The sequence below is a fragment of the Thamnophis sirtalis genome, unplaced genomic scaffold, assembly GCF_051295495.1.
Source record: "Thamnophis sirtalis isolate CommonGarterSnake01/CBP01778 unplaced genomic scaffold, rThaSir2_p1.2 scaffold_13, whole genome shotgun sequence".
Classification (NCBI taxonomy): domain Eukaryota; kingdom Metazoa; phylum Chordata; class Lepidosauria; order Squamata; family Natricidae; genus Thamnophis; species Thamnophis sirtalis.
The window spans coordinates 9562718-9582414 of record NW_028261393.1 but is presented as its reverse complement, the minus strand read 5'-3'; the positions used below and the strand labels follow the sequence as shown (position 1 = coordinate 9582414).

The 19697-nt window shown below is 45.7% G+C and overlaps 1 protein-coding gene across 2 annotated transcripts in view; it reads left to right on the top strand.

The window, feature by feature from the left end:
- The window catches only part of LOC106546464 (free fatty acid receptor 3-like), a 43313-nt gene that overhangs the window by 5644 nt on the left and 17972 nt on the right, over positions 1-19697 (top strand). The window contains exon 1 of one of the 2 annotated variants that reach the window (XM_087727563.1): positions 17756-18082. The exons of the other annotated variant lie outside the window; for it this stretch is intronic. The gene's annotated coding sequence lies outside the window, so the exon portion shown is untranslated. Of the gene's footprint in view, positions 1-17755; positions 18083-19697 lie in introns of those variants that run through there. 2 annotated transcript variants of the gene reach the window in all.

Sequence of the window (19697 nt, the reverse complement as noted above, 5' to 3'; positions counted from 1 at the left end):
TCACAATTTTTCATTCCTTCGTATCTTGTTCCCTCTCTGCTTTGGTCTTTCACCAAATATGGGCTTCAGGGAGGTTTACAAGTTTTAACCATAAAAACACAAAATATCACAGGCAAGGCAGACTTCAAATTTATGAGATCTACTTGCTTTTTAAAATATCTTAACCGGAGGCCCACCAGTGGGAGACCCGAGCACAATAACGATGTATTGAAATTGATATAACAATTAAGTTGAGGCCTTTGAGCTATGGTTCTGGAGAAGACTCCTGCAAGTCTCTTGGACTGCAAGACGATCAAACTGGTCCGTCCTAGAGGAGATCAACCCTGACTGCTCTTGAGATGAAACTCAAATATTTTGGCCACCTAAGGCCTTTGAGCTATGGTTCTGGAGAAGACTCCTGCAAGTCTCTTGGACTGCAAGGCGATCAAACTGGTCAGTCCTAGAGGAGATCAAACCTGACTGCTCTTGAGAAGGCCAGATCCTGAAGATGAAACTCAAATATTTTGGCCACCTAAGGCCTTTGAGCTATGGTTCTGGAGAAGACTCCTGCAAGTCTCTTGGACTGCAAGACGATCAAACTGGTCCGTCCTAGAGGAGATCAACCCTGACTGCTCTTGAGAAGGCCAGATCCTGAAGATGAAACTCAAATATTTTGGCCACCTAAGGCCTTTGAGCTATGGTTCTGGAGAAGACTCCTGCAAGTCTCTTGGACTGCAAGGTGATCAAACTGGTCAGTCCTAGAGGAGATCAAACCTGACTGCTCTTGAGAAGGCCAGATCCTGAAGATGAAACTCAAATATTTTGGCCATCTAATGAGAAGGAAGGACTCCCTGGAGAAGAGCCTCATTCTGGAAACGATGGAGGGCAAAAGAAGAAGGGGACCACAGAGAATGAGGTGGCTGGATGGAGTCACCAAAGCAGTCGGCGTGAGCTTAAATGGACTCAGGGGGATGGTAGAGGTCAGGAAGGCCTGGGGGAAGGTTGTCCATGGGGTTGTGATGGGTCAGACATGACTTCACGACTAACAACAACAAATAATGGCCCTAATGGTGTTACTTAGTTAGGGTAATGAGATCTCTGCAAGAAAACAAGCAAGGTCAGAGAGCACCAGGAACCCCTCACAATGACTCCTTGACCCACAAATCTATGGAACACAACTGGGTCAGGCTCCAAATTACAAAGCTGTTTCCCAGCCTGATGATATTTCTCTAGGCAGATTCCTTGCAATGATATTTACTGCCTGGCATCTTTCTAAATATTTGCATTGGTGGTAACAGTTTGATAGTATATTGCCACTTTTCTCCTCACTTGTGCTTGTTATATATTCTCTTCCATGCCTTTTTCCTCTTCAAATAATTGCCTAGATTTTCAACCAGTGGAAACCAAAGGTTTGAATGCAGAGGTCAGGAAGAGGACAACAGATGTTATCTTAATAGTTCTCTCTTCTGCTCATGCTAGGAATGCAAACACGTTGTCAAAATAGGACAATTGTTCCCTATTCTCAAGAATCACACATTTGCATGGACATAAACTCCAAGCTGGCTCAACAAGGAAACCACAACTTGTTTGTACACATTATACTGCATAGCCAGGCCAGCTGAGTTAACTAGACCACAGGATAAAGGTGTTCTCCCCATAACTCTAAACCATATGATATGCAACACTGACCATTCTAATCGTGTATGCTCTTTCCAATGGTGGGTTTCAAAATTTTTTCGAACCTACTCTGTGGGTGTGGCCTCCTTTGTGGGAGTGGCTTGCTGGCCATGTGACCTGGTGGGAGTGGCTTGCTGGCCATGTGTTCTCTCTCTCTCTCTCTTTCTCTCTCTTTCTCTCTCTCTCTCTCTCCTTCCTTTTGTCTCTCTGTCCCCTTTTCCTTTTTTTCTTTCATCTCTCTCTCACTTTTTCTTTCTTTTTTCTTTTTTTCTTTCTTCCTTTCTTTGTCTTTCTCTTTCTCTCTGTCTGTCTGTCTGTCTGTCTGTCTGTCTGTCTGTCTGTCTGTCTGTCTGCATCAGTGGTGGGTTTCAAAATTTTTTGGAACCTCTTCTGTAGGTGTGGCCTGCTTTCCGGGTCCACTGGTGGAACCTCTTCTAACCGGTTCAGTAGATTTGACGAACCGGTTCTACCAAACTAGTGCGAACTGGTAGGAACCCACCTCTGGCTCTTTCTAAAGTAAAGAAAGCTAGTGAATGTGTTGCCTCTAGCAACAAGAAGGCCACAACTTTTTCAACACCCTTGATCTAGACATATTTCCAGGAACTAAGATGTACTTCATGCTGACCAATTCCACCAACTGATCAACTTTAAAAAAAAAATCTTCTGCAATGCATACAAAGGATGATCTGAAAGGCTCTTCTCACCAATTCCACCTGCCTGGGGAATTCTGGGAATTGAAGTCCACGCATCTTAAAGTTGCCAAGTTGAGAAGTACTCATCTAGACAAAAGTAACACAAAAGTTGCATTAACAGAGGGATACAATCAAGATCAAGCGAGGTACTAATACCATCTATAAAGTCCACACCTAGAATACTGCATCCACTTTTAGTCGACACACTAAAAGAAAAGATGTTGAGACTCTAGAAAGAGTGCAGAGAAGAGCAACCAAGAGGATTAGGGGACTGGAGGCTAAAACATACAATGAACGCTTGCAGGAACTGGGCATGGCTAGTCTAGTGAAGAGAAGGACCAGGGGAGACGTGATACCAGTATTCCAATATTTGAGGGATTGCCACAGAGAGGAAGGGGTCAAGTTATTTTCCAAAGCACCTGAAGGCCAGATAAGGAATAATGGATGGAAACTGACCAAGGAGAGATTCAATCTAGAAATAAGAAAAAACTTTCTGACAGTGAGAACAATCAACCAATAGAACAGCTTGACTTCGGAAGTTGTGGGAGCTTCATCACTTGAGACTTTCAAGAAGAGATTGGACTGTCGGAAATGGTGTACAGTCTCCTGCTTGGGTGGGAGGTTGGACTAGATGACCTATAAGGTCCCTTCCAACTCTGCTAATCTGTTAAAAAAGCATGGCTTTTATGTTTAGGAACAATGGCATCAAAGGTGCTAGTTGCTTTTTAGACTAGTCTCTCTCTCAACCTAAGCATACTCACACAGTTGTTCCAAGGATAAAGGCAGAGTGTGGAAAACTATACAGAGTAGGAAAAGGGTGAGGAAAAAAAGCACAATAAAAAAATAAATTTCTAGCCATACAAGCTATCATTTCGCCCATTTGGATGGTAGCAGTGATGGTGGAGAAGAACCTCTATCACAGCAAGAGTGTAGCTCGGTGTGAAATAATTTTTGAGGTGCTCTTGTGCTTTCTGAGCTTGTTTTCTTGAAATCATTTCATTAACCAAACTAGATAACATCATCAGGGCTAGGAGGGAGTGGGGTTTGCGCTCTGTTTATATTATTCTGTATTGACGTGCACGGTTTTGGTGGGGGTGATCTTGAAAGCTCTTTGGATAGGCTGATTATTGTTTTCCTGTTTGAAAGTAACTTAATTGGGATATTGTTTACTTATTTATTGTTGCTCTGTTGTTAATCGGAGTTAATCTATGCTCATCTGGGGGCTGATTGCTGGTAAGGAGGTATTTTGGTCTTTTTCTTCCTATTTTGGCTTATGGATTGCCTCTTTTGCATTGTTGTTGTTAGTCGCAACGTCGTGTCTTACCCATCACGATCCCATGGACAATGTTCCTCCAGGCCTTCCTGTCCTCTACCATCCTCTGGAGTCCATTTAAGCTCACGCCGACTGCTTCGGTGACTCCATCCAACCACCTCATTCTCTTGTCATCCCCTTCTTCTTTTGCCCTCCATCGTTCCCAGCATGAGGTTCTTCTCCAGGGAGTCCTTCCTTCTCATTAGGTGACCAAAGTATTTGAGTTTCCTCTTTAGGATCTGACCTTCTAAAGAGCAGTCAAGTTTGATCTCCTCTAGGAAGGAGGCACAAAGGGAATAAAATTAATGGGTTTGGAAATAGACAGAACAAAGCAAACTGTTTAAATTTGTGTAATGGTGAGAAGCTGAGTTTAATGTATACGAACAATGTAAACTGCTCATTATGGGACTAAGAAACTCCAGATAGTTTATGTTTAACATTAGTAATAACTTAAACTGTTTAAAATTTGGGTAACAGTAAGAAGCTGAGCTCAATGTTGAGATATTTTAGACTGTGATTGTTAAAATGCTATACCGTGTACGGGCTCTGGGAAGTCGGGGGGAGGGAAGGGAGGTGGGGTTCTGGGGGGAGGGGGGAGGGGGGAAATACAATATGTGTTAAATTCTAAAGTACATTATTCCACTTGTATACTGTGGCTTTTTAATGTTAGTGTTAAAACAGAACAAACCGAATATATTGGAAGGTAATAGGAGGAGCTGAGTGAAAGAAGAAGGAGGGTAGAGAGGGTGAGAGAGAGGAGGAGGAGAAGGAAGGGAGGGAAAGAGAGGGAGTGATAGGGTTAGGGTTAGATAGAGGGGGAGGGGAAGTAGGTGTAGAGGGGTATGTGAGAAGGAAGAATGAAAGTTGGAGGGGGTTGAAAGAGGGTGTATGGTGGGCCAAGGAGGTATATTGGGTTTGTATTGTAGAGGGCACTTTCTATATAAGTGAGGGCTGTGTTTATTATTCAATGTTATATGCCCCGGTTATGCACAGTAAACATGTGATTGTATAGAATGGAATGGAAATTAAAAAAAATTTTTTTAAAAAAGTTTGATCTCCTCTAGGACTGACCGGTTGGATCACCTTGCAGTCTCTTTTCCATAAATCCTCTTTTATGTCTGTATGTCTCTTGATGGCTAATTTTCAGAGTGCCAAGCTTCTAGAAATGTAGCATTTTGTTTGGCTTTAGCTCGGTTTGGGATGGCCACAGTTTCCTATAGTTGAAACTAAGGTTAAATCTGTCCCATATATTGTGAAATTAAAGAGTTTTCATCCTGCATCCTGACTGCTAGTTGGTGTTCATGGATATGTTTTGGCAGTCTTCTGCCCATGTGTGGTGCATAGTGGCTGTTGTAGTCATTACACTGTATGCTGTAGATGTCCCTTGTTTTATCCCTCTGGGGCTGCTGGGTCTTTTAGTTTATTTAGGATGTTTTGACGGGCTTAATAGCTGCGCTTTTTTTTTTTGCTCATGATTAATTCCTTGTTTTTATATGGCAGTACAGATCTTTTCCCCGTCTGTATTTTTTCCCCCTGTTCCTTCTGCAAATAAGTAATAAGATACTGATGAGGAAATACAGCTAAATAAATAGAGATAAACATAAAGATAAAGGTTCCCCTTGCCCATATGAGCTAGGCGTTCCCAACTCTAGTGGGCGGTGCTCATCTCTGTTTCAAAGTCGAAGAGCCAGCGCTGTCTGAAGACAAAGTCATGCGCATGTGCGAACCACGAATGGCTGCTATCCCTTCCCCGCTCCGACTAGGTGGACGGAAAAACATAGGAAACATCACCGAGCCTAGTCAGAACAGATGCGAGAGGGAATTTTAAAGGTAGAGGGTGATTCGGGGGTCATGAATGGGTGGCTGTCGGAGGGTTGCGGCTCTCCGAACGGCCCCCGGGCTGTACAATCGCCCCTGGTAGTCCTCCGACTCTCCAATGATAGAGGAAATGGCGGCATGCTGATGGCGCTCCTCCCTGGCGGTTCTCAATGCGCCCAGCGTCTTTTGACTTTGCTGCAAAGCTCTCGACCGGGAGAAGCCCCGAATTCAGATTTTTGGTGGACAGTGGTGCCGGAGAGGGGGTGGCTGAAATTGGGTGGCACTGAGGAGGCTTGGCGGCTGGCTGCGTTCGTTTTGCCCGCTGCCGCTGCCGCGGCGTTCCTCCCAGAGCCCCCCCCCCATCGCCTTATCAGCTCGCGACGATCTGGATACATCCCAGCCTTTTCCTGGCCTTCTCCAAGTTTTCGGGTTTGTTATTTACAACTGAGAGGAGCCTGAAGGAGCCCCTGGACTTCTTACAAGCTTACCTTTTATGGTCTGAATTGAACTGGGAGTTAAAGTGGGAACTGTCGTGTCAGAGAGAGGGTAGCTGCCCTGGATACCAACAGAGGGGACTGTCTAGCAGGCCCTGGCGCCGCTATTACGCCCCCCCAGGTACCTACCCCTCCCTTATATCATTCTAACGACTATGGAGATTACTCCCTTTATTTTGTCATCTTTACCATCTGACTCTCCCCTGGTGCTCTCTTGCTGGACACCTGGTATTCCCCTATTGAGGTACTCCATCACCTGGCCGCCTCCAACTGTGGACTTTGGACCTTTCGGCCTGTTGGTACAGCTGCTTTTGACATCTACTTTGATTACTATTATTTTCCATCATTGTCTTGGGGGCTCTATCCGGAACACAACTTATAGAAAAAGCCACCTGTTTGCTCCCAACTATCTTGGACTTTTCTGGCCTTTAAGAGGAGGACCCAACTTATCCCCCCGAAAACCCCGCCCGGGTTATAGCTGGACTTCAGCCATCTTGAACTCTAAGAACTATTTAGCCTTGGCAGGCTTCGCACCTTAACTTTTAATTCTTAGCGCAACTTTTTTTCTATTCTTTTTCTTCTCTTGTCTTCTTTCTTCCTTTGTTTGGGATATGTCTGGAAGATGCGTATGATTGTGTGAATGTGCCCACTTTTATTGCCCTATTTTGCTGTATTCTGTGTTTTTAACTATCACGTGGGGATTGATTGAGTGAACGAATGTGTGTGTCTGATTCGGAGGGCCTGGCATGGAATGCGGGAGCTATAGGTGTGGTTGGGGGGACCACGGACACGGGAGTGGGTCGGAGCATTACGGTCGTAACGGGGAGGGGCAGATATGGCGGGGACTTTAGGGCTGGCCATTACCGGGGAAGGAGGGCTCGCTACGTTATAGAGATCCCTCCTTCCGGCCCTATGAGTTCCACTCTGAGACCAGATGGCGCGAGTAATAAGGACCCTGGTCTCCGGCTGTTGTCGCTAAACGCCAGGTCTGTAGTCCACAAAGCTCCCCTTGTCCAGGACTTAATTTTAGACGAGGGGGCAGACCTGGCGTGTATTACTGAAACCTGGCTGGGCCCGGAGGGAGGAGTCCCCCTCGTAGAGATGTGCCCAGAAGGATTTCAGGTGCTTCATCAGCCGAGAGCTCAGAGAAGGGGTGGGGGTGTGGCTATTGTTATTCGGGAGTCTTTAGTTCCTCGTAGGATCCCTGCTCTGGAGCTTGTCGGGTGTGAGTCCCTGCTGGTGAAGTTGGACCTCAAGGGTCAAGTGGGCCTGCTGTTAACGTACCTGCCTCCCAACTGCGTTGCAGCAGCCCTCCCCTCGCTCCTCGAGTCGGTAGCCGAGCTGGCAGTTGAGTTCCCCAGGCTTATGGTCCTGGGGGACTTCAATTTGCCTACGCTCGGTGAACACTCTGATGGGGCGCGGGAGTTCATGGCTTCCATGACAGCCATGGGCTTGACCCAGGTAATTCGGGGCCCAACCCACTCAGCGGGTCACACGCTCGACCTCGTATTCCTCTCGGAGCAGTGGACTTGTGATCTTGGTCTGAGGGGTAATGAGATCATACCCCTGTCGTGGTCAGACCACTGCCTACTGAGGCTTGACTTCTGGAGACCAAACCCCCACTGTAGGGAGGAGGAACCGACCAAGTGGTTCCGCCCCAGGCGACTTATGGACCCCTTGAGGTTCCAGACGGAGCTTGGGGTTATTCCTGATACTCTCGCCCACAATCCGGTAGAGACTCTGGTTGCTGCCTGACACTCGGCAGCATCGGAGTCCCTGGACGGGATTGCGCCACTACGGCCACTCCGAGGTGGTGGATCCCGGAGGCCTCCTTGGTTTACCGAGGAGCTCCGGGAGAGGAAACGCCAAAGGAGATGCCTAGAGCACCTGTGGAGGTCCGATAAATCCGAATCGAACCGAGCACTTTTAACAACTTGCACCAAGGAATACATCAGGGCACTTAGGGCAACAAAAAGAGCATATATTGCCTCCTTGGTTGCGTCCACCGAGTCCCGTCCAGCCGCCCTGTTTAGGATAACCCGTTCCCTCTTAAATAAGAGGGATATGGGGGACCCCTTGCAGGGTAGGGCTGAAGACTATGCCCAGTTCTTGGCGGACAAAGTTGCTCGGTTTCGGTCGGATTTGGACTCCACCTTTGCAGATCCAGCAAAGGCACGAGTGGCCGACCTGGTAGACCATCGCTGGGTTGAGTTTCAGGATGTTACCCCCGGGGACGTGGACAAGGCCATGAGAGCTGTGAGTGCCTCCACCTGTGTACTGGACCCGTGTTCCTCCTGGCTGGTTGCTAACAGCAGGGAGGTGACACGGGGCTGGATCCAAGCAGTTATTACCGCCTCGCTTCGCGAGGGGCACTTCCCCGCCGCACTTAAAACGGCGGTGGTGAGACCCCTCCTGAAGAAACCATCTTTGGATCCAGCCATACTTAACAACTACCGTCCAGTCTCCAACCTCCCCTTTATTGGGAAGGTTGTTGAGAAGGTGGTGGCCTACCAGCTTCAGCGGTCCTTGGAGGAAGCCGATTACCTGGACCCCTTCCAGTCCGGCTTCAGACCTGGTTACAGCACAGAAACCGCTTTGGTCGCATTGACCGATGATCTCTGGAGAGCCAGGGATGGAGGCCACGCCTCCATCTTGGTTCTTCTTGACCTCTTGGCGGCTTTTGATATCATCGACCATGGTATCCTTCTGCGACGACTGCGGGAGGTGGGGGTGGGAGGCACTGTTTTGCGGTGGTTCTCCTCCTACCTCTCGGACAGGTCGCAGTCGGTGTTGGTTGGGGGACAGAGATCGACCACGAGGCCCCTAACATATGGGGTGCTGCAGGGGTCGGTCCTGTCCCCCATACTATTTAACATCTACATGAAACCGCTGGGCGAGATCATTCGGAGGCACGGGATAAGATACCATCAATATGCGGACGATACGCAGCTGTATCTGTCCGCCCCGTGCCAACTCAATGAAGCGGTGGACGTGATGAGCCAGGGTCTTGAGGCCGTTAGGGACTGGATGCGGGCTAACAAGCTTGTATTCAACCCGGAAAAGACCGAGTGGCTGTTGTGTTTCCCTCCCAATAATTCGGTTAGTGTTCCACCGCTCAGGCTGGGGGGCCAAATTTTACACCCCTCAGACAGGGTTCGCAACTTGGGAGTCCTCCTGGACCCACAGCTGACCTTTGATTACCACCTGTCGGCTGTGACCAGGGGGGCATTTGCCCAGGTTCGCCTGGTGCGCCAGTTGCGACCCTACCTGAATCGGGAGGCACTCACAACAGTCACTCGCGCCCTCGTGACCTCTAGGCTGGAATACTGCAACGTGCTCTACATGGGGCTGCCCTTGAAGAGCATCCGGCGACTTCAGCTAGTCCAGAATGCGGCCGCGCGAGTGATTGTGGGTGCACCTCGGTTCACCCACATAACACCTATCCTCCGCGAGCTGCGCTGGCTACCTGTTGATCTCCGTGTGCGCTTCAAGGTGCTTCTTACCACCTATAAAGCCCTTCATGGTAGTGGATCTGGGTACTTGAGAGACCGCCTCCTGCCAATTACCTCCTCGAGACCGATTAGATCTCATAGATTAGGCCTCCTCCGAGTGCCATCTGCCAGCCAGTGCCGGCTGGCCACTACGTGGAGGAGAGCCTTTTCAGTAGCAGCTCCGACCCTCTGGAACGATCTCCCCGTGGAGATTCGTACCCTCACCACCCTTCAGACCTTCCGCGCAGCCCTCAAGAGCTGGCTATCCCGCCAGGCCTGGGGGTAAAGATTTGATTCGCCCCCACCTGAATGCTGAATGAATGTTGTTTATTTTTTAATTATGTGTTATGTTATATGTTACTGTTTGTACCCCCTCCCTATAAGTTGTTAGCCGCCCTGAGTCCCCTCAGGGAAAAGGGCGGCCTATAAATAAACTTATTCCTATTCCTATTCCTATCTCTATGGTCATGTGGCCAGCATGACTAAATGGCGAAGGCTCATGGAACACTGTTATCTTCCCACCAAAGTGGTCCCTATTTTTCTACTTGCATTCTTACATGTTTTCGAACTGCTAGGTTGGCAGAAACTGGGACAAGTAACTGGAGTTCACTCCATTTTGCACCGCTAGGGATTCGAACCACCGAAGTGCAGTTCCTTTCTGATTGACAAGATCAGCATCTTAGCCACAGAGCCACTCTTTCTGAAAATATAGATTGCTGCAATTGAAAAAGTATTAGCAAAAAAGGTATTAGCAGTCTCTACATTAGTTGAAATGCCTCCTATCCTCCTGTTGTCCTAATTAAAACTTTCCTTTCCTTTTAAATCTGTTAAAACCACTAAAAACTAAAATAATCTTTGGGAGAGCACAATCACACCCTTTTTACATGGTTTCCCACCAGTCAGATAAAGCAGAAATAAGAAATGCCTTCCATTGGGGCATGGGGAGGGGGGGGACAGAAATTGAACATGCAAGATTTTCCTTTGAAATGATTTGGGAGTCCCTTCCTCAGGGTACTGGAGGCTAAAACATTTCAAGAACGGTTGCTGGAACTGGAGAAATTTCCACCCACAACTTCCTGTTTGTCTGAAATGGAATATTGATGCATTTTTTTAATCATTGGTGTCTCAATACCTCTGTTTTTATTGGGCACAATGTTCATGGCAACATAACTGATAGTTCCAATGAAGTAACTAGGATATTTTAAAGCCCAGCTGATCAGAAATTCAGCCAGAGGAAAACATGAAAGATTTGTTTTCTGACCCAATCGAAGGATATGGCATTTACTATAAATGAATGTGGGCTCATTATCTTTCAGATACATTGCACAAACACATGTCTCCCAGCCAATTAATGTGATAATAGATTTTCATAACCAAGACAAGGCAATATACAGCCCACTCTTTTTCCTGCAGATTCAATACAGAACGTATTTTATTGCGAGGTTTCAATACGTTAACAAACAAAACTTTGATATCATATGTTTGTGATGATGGCTTGTTGTTTTAAAGCCCAGACACATTTATAGAGGTTTCTTTATCCTGCCTGACTTATTATTTGATTAATGGTTTATTTGACACAAGTAGACTATGATATCCACCTGTTGTCAGTGACATTTATGGACTCGACATATTTCCGGAGCTTGGTGAATGAAAACAGAGATAATATTTTTATTGTGGGTTATTTGTCCATATTTTATAGGCTGCTTCTTCCAGTTAGAAATAGTGATTAAAGAAATAGTCTATTGCATTTAAATTACATTTGGGTAATATATTAGCTTCAAGGTTGTTAGGGGAAACTTCACATTGCTAAGTCTTTATAGTTTTTAGCTATAACTTTAACACTGTTTTCTAGGGACGTACTTAAAACAATGTGGCTTGAATATCCATAGTTATAATCAGTGGTGGGATTCAAATTTTTTTTACTACCAGTTCTGTGGGCGTGGCTTGGTGGGCGTGGCAGGGGAAGGACACTGCAAAATCTCCACTCCCTCCCCACTCCAGGGGAAGGTTATTGCAAAATCCCCATTCCCTCCTGATCAGCTGGGACGCTGGAGGTAGAGAATAGATGGTGGTGGTGCCTGTCAGAGGTGGTATTTATCAGCTCTTCGAACTATTCAAAATTTCCGCTACCAGTTCTCCAGAACTGGTCAAAACCTGCTGAATACCACCTCTGGTTATAATGTAATGGCTCATGTTTGTATCGTAGTCTAAATCTCCTTTTGTCAATGTTGCAGTGTACTCCCAATTTTCTCTCTGTGGACTAAATCGAGGAAGAGAGAGGGAGGGAGGAAAATCCACCTTCACTATCATTTTATAACTTGCCCAGAGTTTAACAAGCAATTTTCCTGAGTATGCAGAATGTGTATAAAAATTCTTCTTTCCCTACATTGGCCTCTTCCTCCTTCCATACAAAAGCGGGCATGTATCTAAGATACCATTAAACACAATGACCACAAAGAGATGAGTTTTTTTAAAAAAAAAATATGTAACCTTCCAAAATATATTATTTTGAATCGTTTGGGATGCCTTTCCTGGGCACCTGCTGAATGGTGAAAAAGCAGGACTGAAGCCAGAAGATACCTCTTCAGCCTTGGTATCTTTCTTCCCTCATCCCATCAAAAACATCTTTACCTTCAAAACATTTTGCCCTTACGAATCAATCACATTAACTAGAGGCTAAGTCTGTCAGGAGGGAAGTGGTGGCTCAGTGGCTAAGACGCTGAGCTTGTCGATCAGAAAGGTCGACAGTTCAGCGGTTCGAATCCCTAGCACCGCGTAACGGAGTGAGTTCCCGTGACTTGTCCCAGCTTCTGCCAACCTAGCAGTTCGAAAGCACGTAAAAATGCAAGTAGAAAAATAGGAGCCACTTTTGATGGGAAGGTAACAGTGTTCTGTGCGTCTTTCGCATTTAGTCATGCCGGCCACATGACCATGGAGATGTCTTTGGACAGCGCTGGCTCTTTGGCTTTGAAATGGAGATGAGTCTTTGCAAGCATGCAAAGAAGCCCAGGTTTATTAAGGTTAGCCTATGTCCTCTATCCACCCATAAAATCTGAGTAAATCCATCCACAATAAAGCCTCATCTGGGAGTAGGAACAAATGACAAGAGTAAATCCTTAGACCATAATGTACTTTTGGGGCATGGAGAGGGGGGGACGACAGAAATTGATCATGCAAGATTTTCCTTTGAAATGATTTGGGAGCCCCTTCCTCAGGGTACTGGAGGCTAAAACATTTCAAGAATACCAATAGCAATAGCAGTTAGACTTATATACCGCTTCATAGGGCTTTCAGCCCTCTCTAAGCGGTTTACAGAGTCAGCATATTGCCCCCAACAATCCGGGTCCTCATTTTATCCACCTCGGAAGGATGGAAGGCTGAGTCAACTCTGAGCTGGTGAGATTTGAACTGCCGAACTGCTGAACTAGCAGTCAGCTAAAGTAGCCTGCAGTACTGCACTCTAACCACTGCACCACCTCGGCTCTCTTTAGTATGGTTGCTGGAACTGGGTATGTCTAGAGTATGAGGTTGGACTACAACACCTCCAAGGTCCTTTCCAAATCTGTTATTCTGCTCTGTTGTTCCCACAGGGGAATGATGGTCCAGCTTCTTCTTCCTAAAGCCACTCTGATTTAAGCTTCAGGTTGCTATTCAACAGCTCTTGCATCTATCAGATATCGCTGTTTGAAAAACTACAGAATAGTATTTTTTTTTAAAAAAAATATAGAAAGTTGGTTAAACATCACTATGAAAGCAACGACAGAAATGAAATACATGAAAACATAGATTGCTGAAATGGAAAAAAGTATCGGTTAAAATAAAAAGATATTGGCAGTCTCTACATTAGTTGAAATGCCTCCTATCTTCCTGTTCTCCTAATTAAATCTTTCCTTTGCTAAGCTAAGCTGAACAACATGGGAAATCCAAAGAGAATCTGAGAAAGATTACTTTTGGAACAGTTTCTGGAGAATGAGTGGGTTCTGTGTTTACATGTTTAATGTTGCTCTGCTATCACTAAGGGACTATCTTTGGATTCAAATACACACAGCGATAAACATTTTAAAGATCAACATTCAACCAAAACAAATATTTTTTCCTTCTTGGATTAATAGCCAGACCATTAGAAAAGAGTTACAAAATGTTGTGTTTGTGTAAGGTAATTGCTGTGAGATTATAGCAGGAGCAAAAACAGAAAGACTCTGAAAAATCGACAAGTAATAGCCAGACAGAGGAATGGCTGGTGAAGAGGACAGAATAAGCAGAGGCGGCAAAAATGACTTGATTGGAAAAAGGACAGTACAGATAGTTCTCAACTTACAACAATTCATTTAGTGACCGTTGAAAGTTACAACCTGACCTGATTGGTTGTCAGACTCCCATGGGGCCATGCCGAGGTAATTTTGTAGGTTGTCTGTGTCCCAGGCTTGGTTGACTCGTGCTGGGTGATGATGTAATGAAAGGGCTTTGGGATTCCTATTATGGCTCTGCCTGAAGGAGGTAGATCTTTGTTATGTGGAATAGACTGGCCCAATGGCCCATTGACAAAGGTGTAGGGGGGAGTTTCTGTCTCTCTTTTAGGGGAAATATTCTGCCCTTTTAATATTTCCTAAAATATCTCATTTTCCTAGGAGAAGGTGGGTGCTAATTTCCTACACCAGGAAGACCACTGCAGAGAGGAATATGCAACGAAAAGACAAAATATTCATGCATCCCACCATCTATCTAGAAGAATTCACCCTTCAAACTTTCAAACTTTAATGGGATTTGTATGCCGCCCACTCCCTAGGGACTCTGGGTGGCTCACAACAAATAAAAACATTTAAAACATTTAAAATTACAGAATTAAAATCAATACAACATCCATTTCATCAAATGGGGCTGGAATAATCAACAGCCCCAGGCCTGCTGGAACAGCCAGATCTTGGTTGCTTTACGGAAGGCCGGGAGAGTGGTGAGGGTCCGGATCTCGGCAGGTAGCTCGTTTCACAAGGCCGGTGCAGCTAGAGAGAAGGCCCTCCCTCAGTGAGCCGCCAACCGGCATTGTCCGATCGACGGCACCCGGAGGAGGCCCAACCTGTGTGATCTTATTGGTCGTTGGGAGGTAAATGGCAGGAGGCTGTCTCTCAGGTAGCCAGGTCCAATACCATGTAGGGCTTTAAAAGTAACGACTAGCACCTTGAAGTGGGTCCGGAGACCAATAGGAAGCCAGTGCAGCTCGTGGAGGATAGGTGTAACGTGGGTGTACCTCGGTACACCCATTATCGCTCGCGTGGCTGCATTCTGGACCAACTGTGGTCTCCAGACACTCTTCAGGGGCAGCCCCATGTAGAGCGCGTTACAGTAATCCAGTAATTACAGTAAACCTTCTTCCTTTGAAAGGAACTTGAAAGCATGTTTTGAAAGCAACATCCTTTTCTTAAATGAAAGAATAATAATGATTGCTGAAACTTGTTTCTCTGTTAGCTGTCTCATTCTCTACTGTAAGCCCACCTAGCTGGCTGTGTCTGCTACTTATTTCACAGAGCATGGTTTTACTCTCCAGTAAAATATCAAATTACAGCCATCTTCAATATCTTAGAGAAGTTATTAGGAATTTCCATTTCCAAGTGACAGCCTAGCAACCTCACTCAGTGATGAAGATGGCCTTTTGTAGCCAAATTAGAATCACCGGGAAGCCTGCAGAAGATTCATTGCTTTATGCAACTACCTGAATAGTCATAAATCCTTTCTCCAATTGGACTTTCCATGCAAACAGCAGCTTCTTTGTCAACATTTGTGCTTCTTTTTTTAAAACCTCTGGCCTCTCTTCCAATTAAAGGAATTCCCGCCATGCAACCAATTCATCCATCCGTTCAACTTCCTTGGAACTTGTTGCAACAAACGTAATCAAGTCCGTTATAAACAAAAACTTATCAGTTGTGCTTTCCATGTCATTTCATGCTTCGTTAGCTTTGCCCTGGTTTTTATTTTCAGTCACTTTTGTATTTTTGTGTGTTTGTTTTGTTTTGGCAGCCTGAACCCAGCCTCTCTTTGGTTACGCTGCCTGCAATTTGGCAGTTCGAATCTCACTAGGGTCAAGGTTGATTCAGCCTTCCATTCTTCCGAGGTGGGTAAAATGAGGACCCAGATTGTTGGGGACAATAGTCTGACTCTGTAAACCACTTAGAGAGGGCTGCAAAAGCACCATGAAGCTGTATATAAGTCTAAGGGCTATTGCAGTCTAATTCTGCCCACTGCTAGGAGTTCGATCCTGACTGGCTCAAGGTTGACTCATCCTTCCGTCCTTCCGAGGTGGGTAAAATGAGGACCCAGATTGTTGGGGGCAATTGTCTGACTCTGTAAACCACTTAGAGAGGGCTGCAAAAGCACCGTGAAGCTGTATATAAGTCTAAGGGCTATTGCTGTCTAACTCTGCCCAATGCTAGGAGTTCGATCTTGACCGGCTCAAGGTCGACTCATCCTTCTGTCCTTCCGAGGTGGGTAAAATGAGGACCCAGATTGTTGGGGGCAATATTCTGTAAACCACTTAGAGAGGGCTGCAAAAGCACTGTGAAACTGTATATAAGTCTAAGGGCTATTGCAGTCTAACTCTGCCCACTGCTAGGAGTTCGATCCTGACCGGCTCAAGGTTGACTTATCCTTCCATCCTTCTGAGGTGGATAAAATGAGGAGCCAGCTTGTTGGGTGCAATAGGCTGACTCTGTACACCGATTAGAGAGGGCTGTAAAGTACAGTGAAGCGGTATATAAGTCTAAATGCTATTGCTACTGCTAATGTGATACTTAAGCTAAGTTGTGTGAACAGAGCCATTCTGTCCTAGCTGCTTGAGGACTTACCTTCTCCGCATGTTTGTGAGCAAATTAATGATACTTCTGACATACACAAGAGGAGTGTGTAATAAAGAAACCAATTTGCATGATTATCTTGATTTGATTGCCCGTAATGTATCAAGGATCAACTTCAGGAAGCAGTCAATCATGTATATATTGGTTCTGAGGAGCATCAGAGAAAAGCCCAGAAATTGATGTATGGTTTCCTGACTAAGCAGGGAGTTGGGCTAGAAGACCTCGAAGGTCCCTTTCAACTCTGTTATTCTATTCTATCCTAAATGTAAGAACATTCATATGAGATGTGATATTTTTCAGAAGCCCTGCCTCCCCCCCCCCCCCAAATTTGTTGAACCTCAGCAATCTCTAGCCATTACTGGGCCAACAAGCATTCTAGCAAGGAGTATTACAGGAATTAATGCAATACACAAAACCAGGGCACTAGAATCAAGCAAATTGATTATTGGAATGTTTCGCTCTTTAGGATAAACAAAAATGAGAGCCAGCCATTATTTAACTTGATGGATTCAGTGACATACACCTATCCATTTAGGGGTTAGGGGTTTTTTTGGGGGGGGGGGAGAAGAATGGGGCTGGAGAATTCTGGGAGTTGAAGTCTACAAGTCTTAAAGTTGCCAAAGTTGGGGATCCCTATTGTAGGTCATCTAGTCCAACACCCCCGCCTAAGCAGGAGACCTTACCCCTTTTTGACAGATGTCAATCACAAAAATTAAAAAAAAACATTCAAAGGTGCCAGATTATTGTTAATTTTAATCGAATTTCTTTTAAAAATATTATTGTTAATGTAAATTGGGTTTATTTTGGGGGCTGTTCTATTTTTTTTTAACTTTTGTAATATGTGGTTGTTTTTTTTAATGAGTCCTTGGGAGAAGGGCGGCATATAATCCAATAAACCAAACCTTTAAAAGCCACCGGCGGTGTTGAATTACTCTGGGTCGTGACTGTGAGTGGCTTCTGCTCAATGGCACAGCAGGTGGAAATTCAACAATGATCCTTTTTTGTTCCCGAGGCTGTATAGGGAGAAAGTCTCAAGCGCTTAAATCAGAGCTGTCCAAATTTGGGAACTTTTAAGACTTGTGGACTTCAACTCCCAGCATTCTCCAGCCAGAATTCTGGGAGTTGAAGTCCACAAGTCTTAAAGTTCCCAAGTTTGGATACTCCTGGCTTAAATCATACCGTGTTCCGCGTTTTTGCCCTCTCCTTAACCCGAAAGCCTGCTCGCGGCTCCCCGACACGCTCTCTTTCCATCCCATGCCAATCCAAGGCATACCTACGCCTTGTTTGCTAACTCGCGGGGAATTCCCGCTTGCCTTCCAGGTAGGCGCTTGGTGCTTGAGAAGCCGTAGCCTTAACCTTAACTCTTACCCCGAGTCCACCCAGAAGAAGATTACTTCTGGGTAAACAGAAACCTGTTGCTGGAAGGCAGGAAGGGCAGCGCGGAGCACCTGGGCGAAGTGCAATGAAGCAAAACGGAGGAAAGCCCCTTTTTACCCCTAAACTTATCTATCTAGGCAAGTCAGACTGTCTCCCTCCGAGCCCCGCCCCCTCCTTTCCTAGCCCCTCCCTAAGACTGCGAAGGGACCGCGACTCCTGCATCCTTCCAAGCGGGCGCCTCCATCGATCCCGGCGCTGTCCGTCCGGAGGGGGGATTAAAATGAGATTTCAGGGCGCCTCGAGCCGCCAAAGGACCCCAGGCAAGGAAAAACGGTGATTTTCCCCGAAGACCCGGGGCGAAGACCCGTTGTGACTTCTCCTCCCATCACTTCCAGAGGTAAGCGCCCTAGCTAGAGGATGCTTTGTCGACACGTGTTAGAAGGCTCAGACGTACCGGGCTGGGGAAGAAGGCTGGGAACCTAGGACCCAGCTCTCGAAAACAAACCACGATTGAGATTGAGATTGGGCTGCCTTGTTTATGGATTCATTATTCGGAGGCTGTCTCGATTTAGGAGGCTTTCAACCAGTGGTTCCCACAGGGGGGCAATTTGAACCTTGTTTAAACCAAGTTTATGGCCTTTTGGTCTTCCTCTGCGTGAGTAGAGTTTACTTTTTGAGTAAAGTAAGAATTATATGTCGGGGGGGCGGGGCGGGGGGGGGTTGGGCATCAGGATTTTAGAGATGCTTAGGTGGGGCATAGCCCCCCCCCAAAAAAAGGTTGAACCAATCTACCAGCGAGAGGCATTGGATTTGTTGATGTGTATATCCATTCACTGCTTTTAAATAATCTTGCAAGAATTTCGGGGTTGGTTACAAGGCAAAGAAATCATCCTTACAACAGCCCTGCCAGGTAGGATGAGGCTGAGGCAAAGAGAAGGAAAGAGAAGAAGCGAGAAGAGGTTAAAGAGAGAAGGATACCAAGTGTTGGAGATTAGAGGAGAGATTTGAAGTGACAGTTCTCAGCTGTGCAAACTGGATCCCTATTGAAGAGATCCCTGTTGGGATTCACAATGAGTTTTGGAAGATGTTTGAGTCTGGACTGGATCACTCTAAAATATTGCCCCATATTGCCATCAACATTTTGTGTTGAAAATGTTCCTCCTTATTAAGTAGTGTCATCAGACCACTGATCTGGGATATTTCTGATATAATCTTCCCATTGTGGCTTTCCCTTTTTGTCAGATTCCACGTGACACCCACAAACCCCACTGCTTTTTTGCAAATTCCCCCAAATAGTGTTGGGCACAAGTTGGAAAAAATATATGTAAACGGCATTGTAGGCAGATGCTAACCAGATATCTTTGCTGCCAGTATGGATTCACATAGGCATCCATTCTGATGTGTATCAACAGTGACAATCTCTGCCCCCCCCCCCCCCGGCACCACTGTAATGCAACTCACACTATCTCCCCATATTCTTCAACCTGGAGGGCAGGGAATGTCTTCTGAATGCACATAATGGACATGCCCTGAAGAAGGAACTTGTAGGTAAATATTAAACGGTGAAGTTTGCTTTCATAATTCTTGGGTGGAACTAACTTACTGTAGAAGGAGCTGCCTATCTTTGGAATTTATGCTGTTGACCTTGTCAAACACCAATGAAAGACTTCAGATTCATATGAATCATTTCTTGAATTCATTTGTTTTGTTCCTACCTAATACTAAGACACAGCAATGGCTGTTTATCATTTTTCACATTCTATATCCAGGAACTTCTTCCAATTTAGCAGTTCAAAAGCATGTAAAAATGCAAGTCATCTAGTCCAACCCCCCCCCCCCCATCCAAGCAGAAGACCCTACACCATTTCTGACAGATGGCAGTCCAGTCTCTTCTTATAAGCTCCCAGCGATGAAGCTCCCACAACTTCAGTTCCATTGGTTGATGGTTCTCACTGTCAGAAAATTTCTCCTTATTTCTGGGTTGGATCTCTCCTTGTTCAGTTTCCATCCAT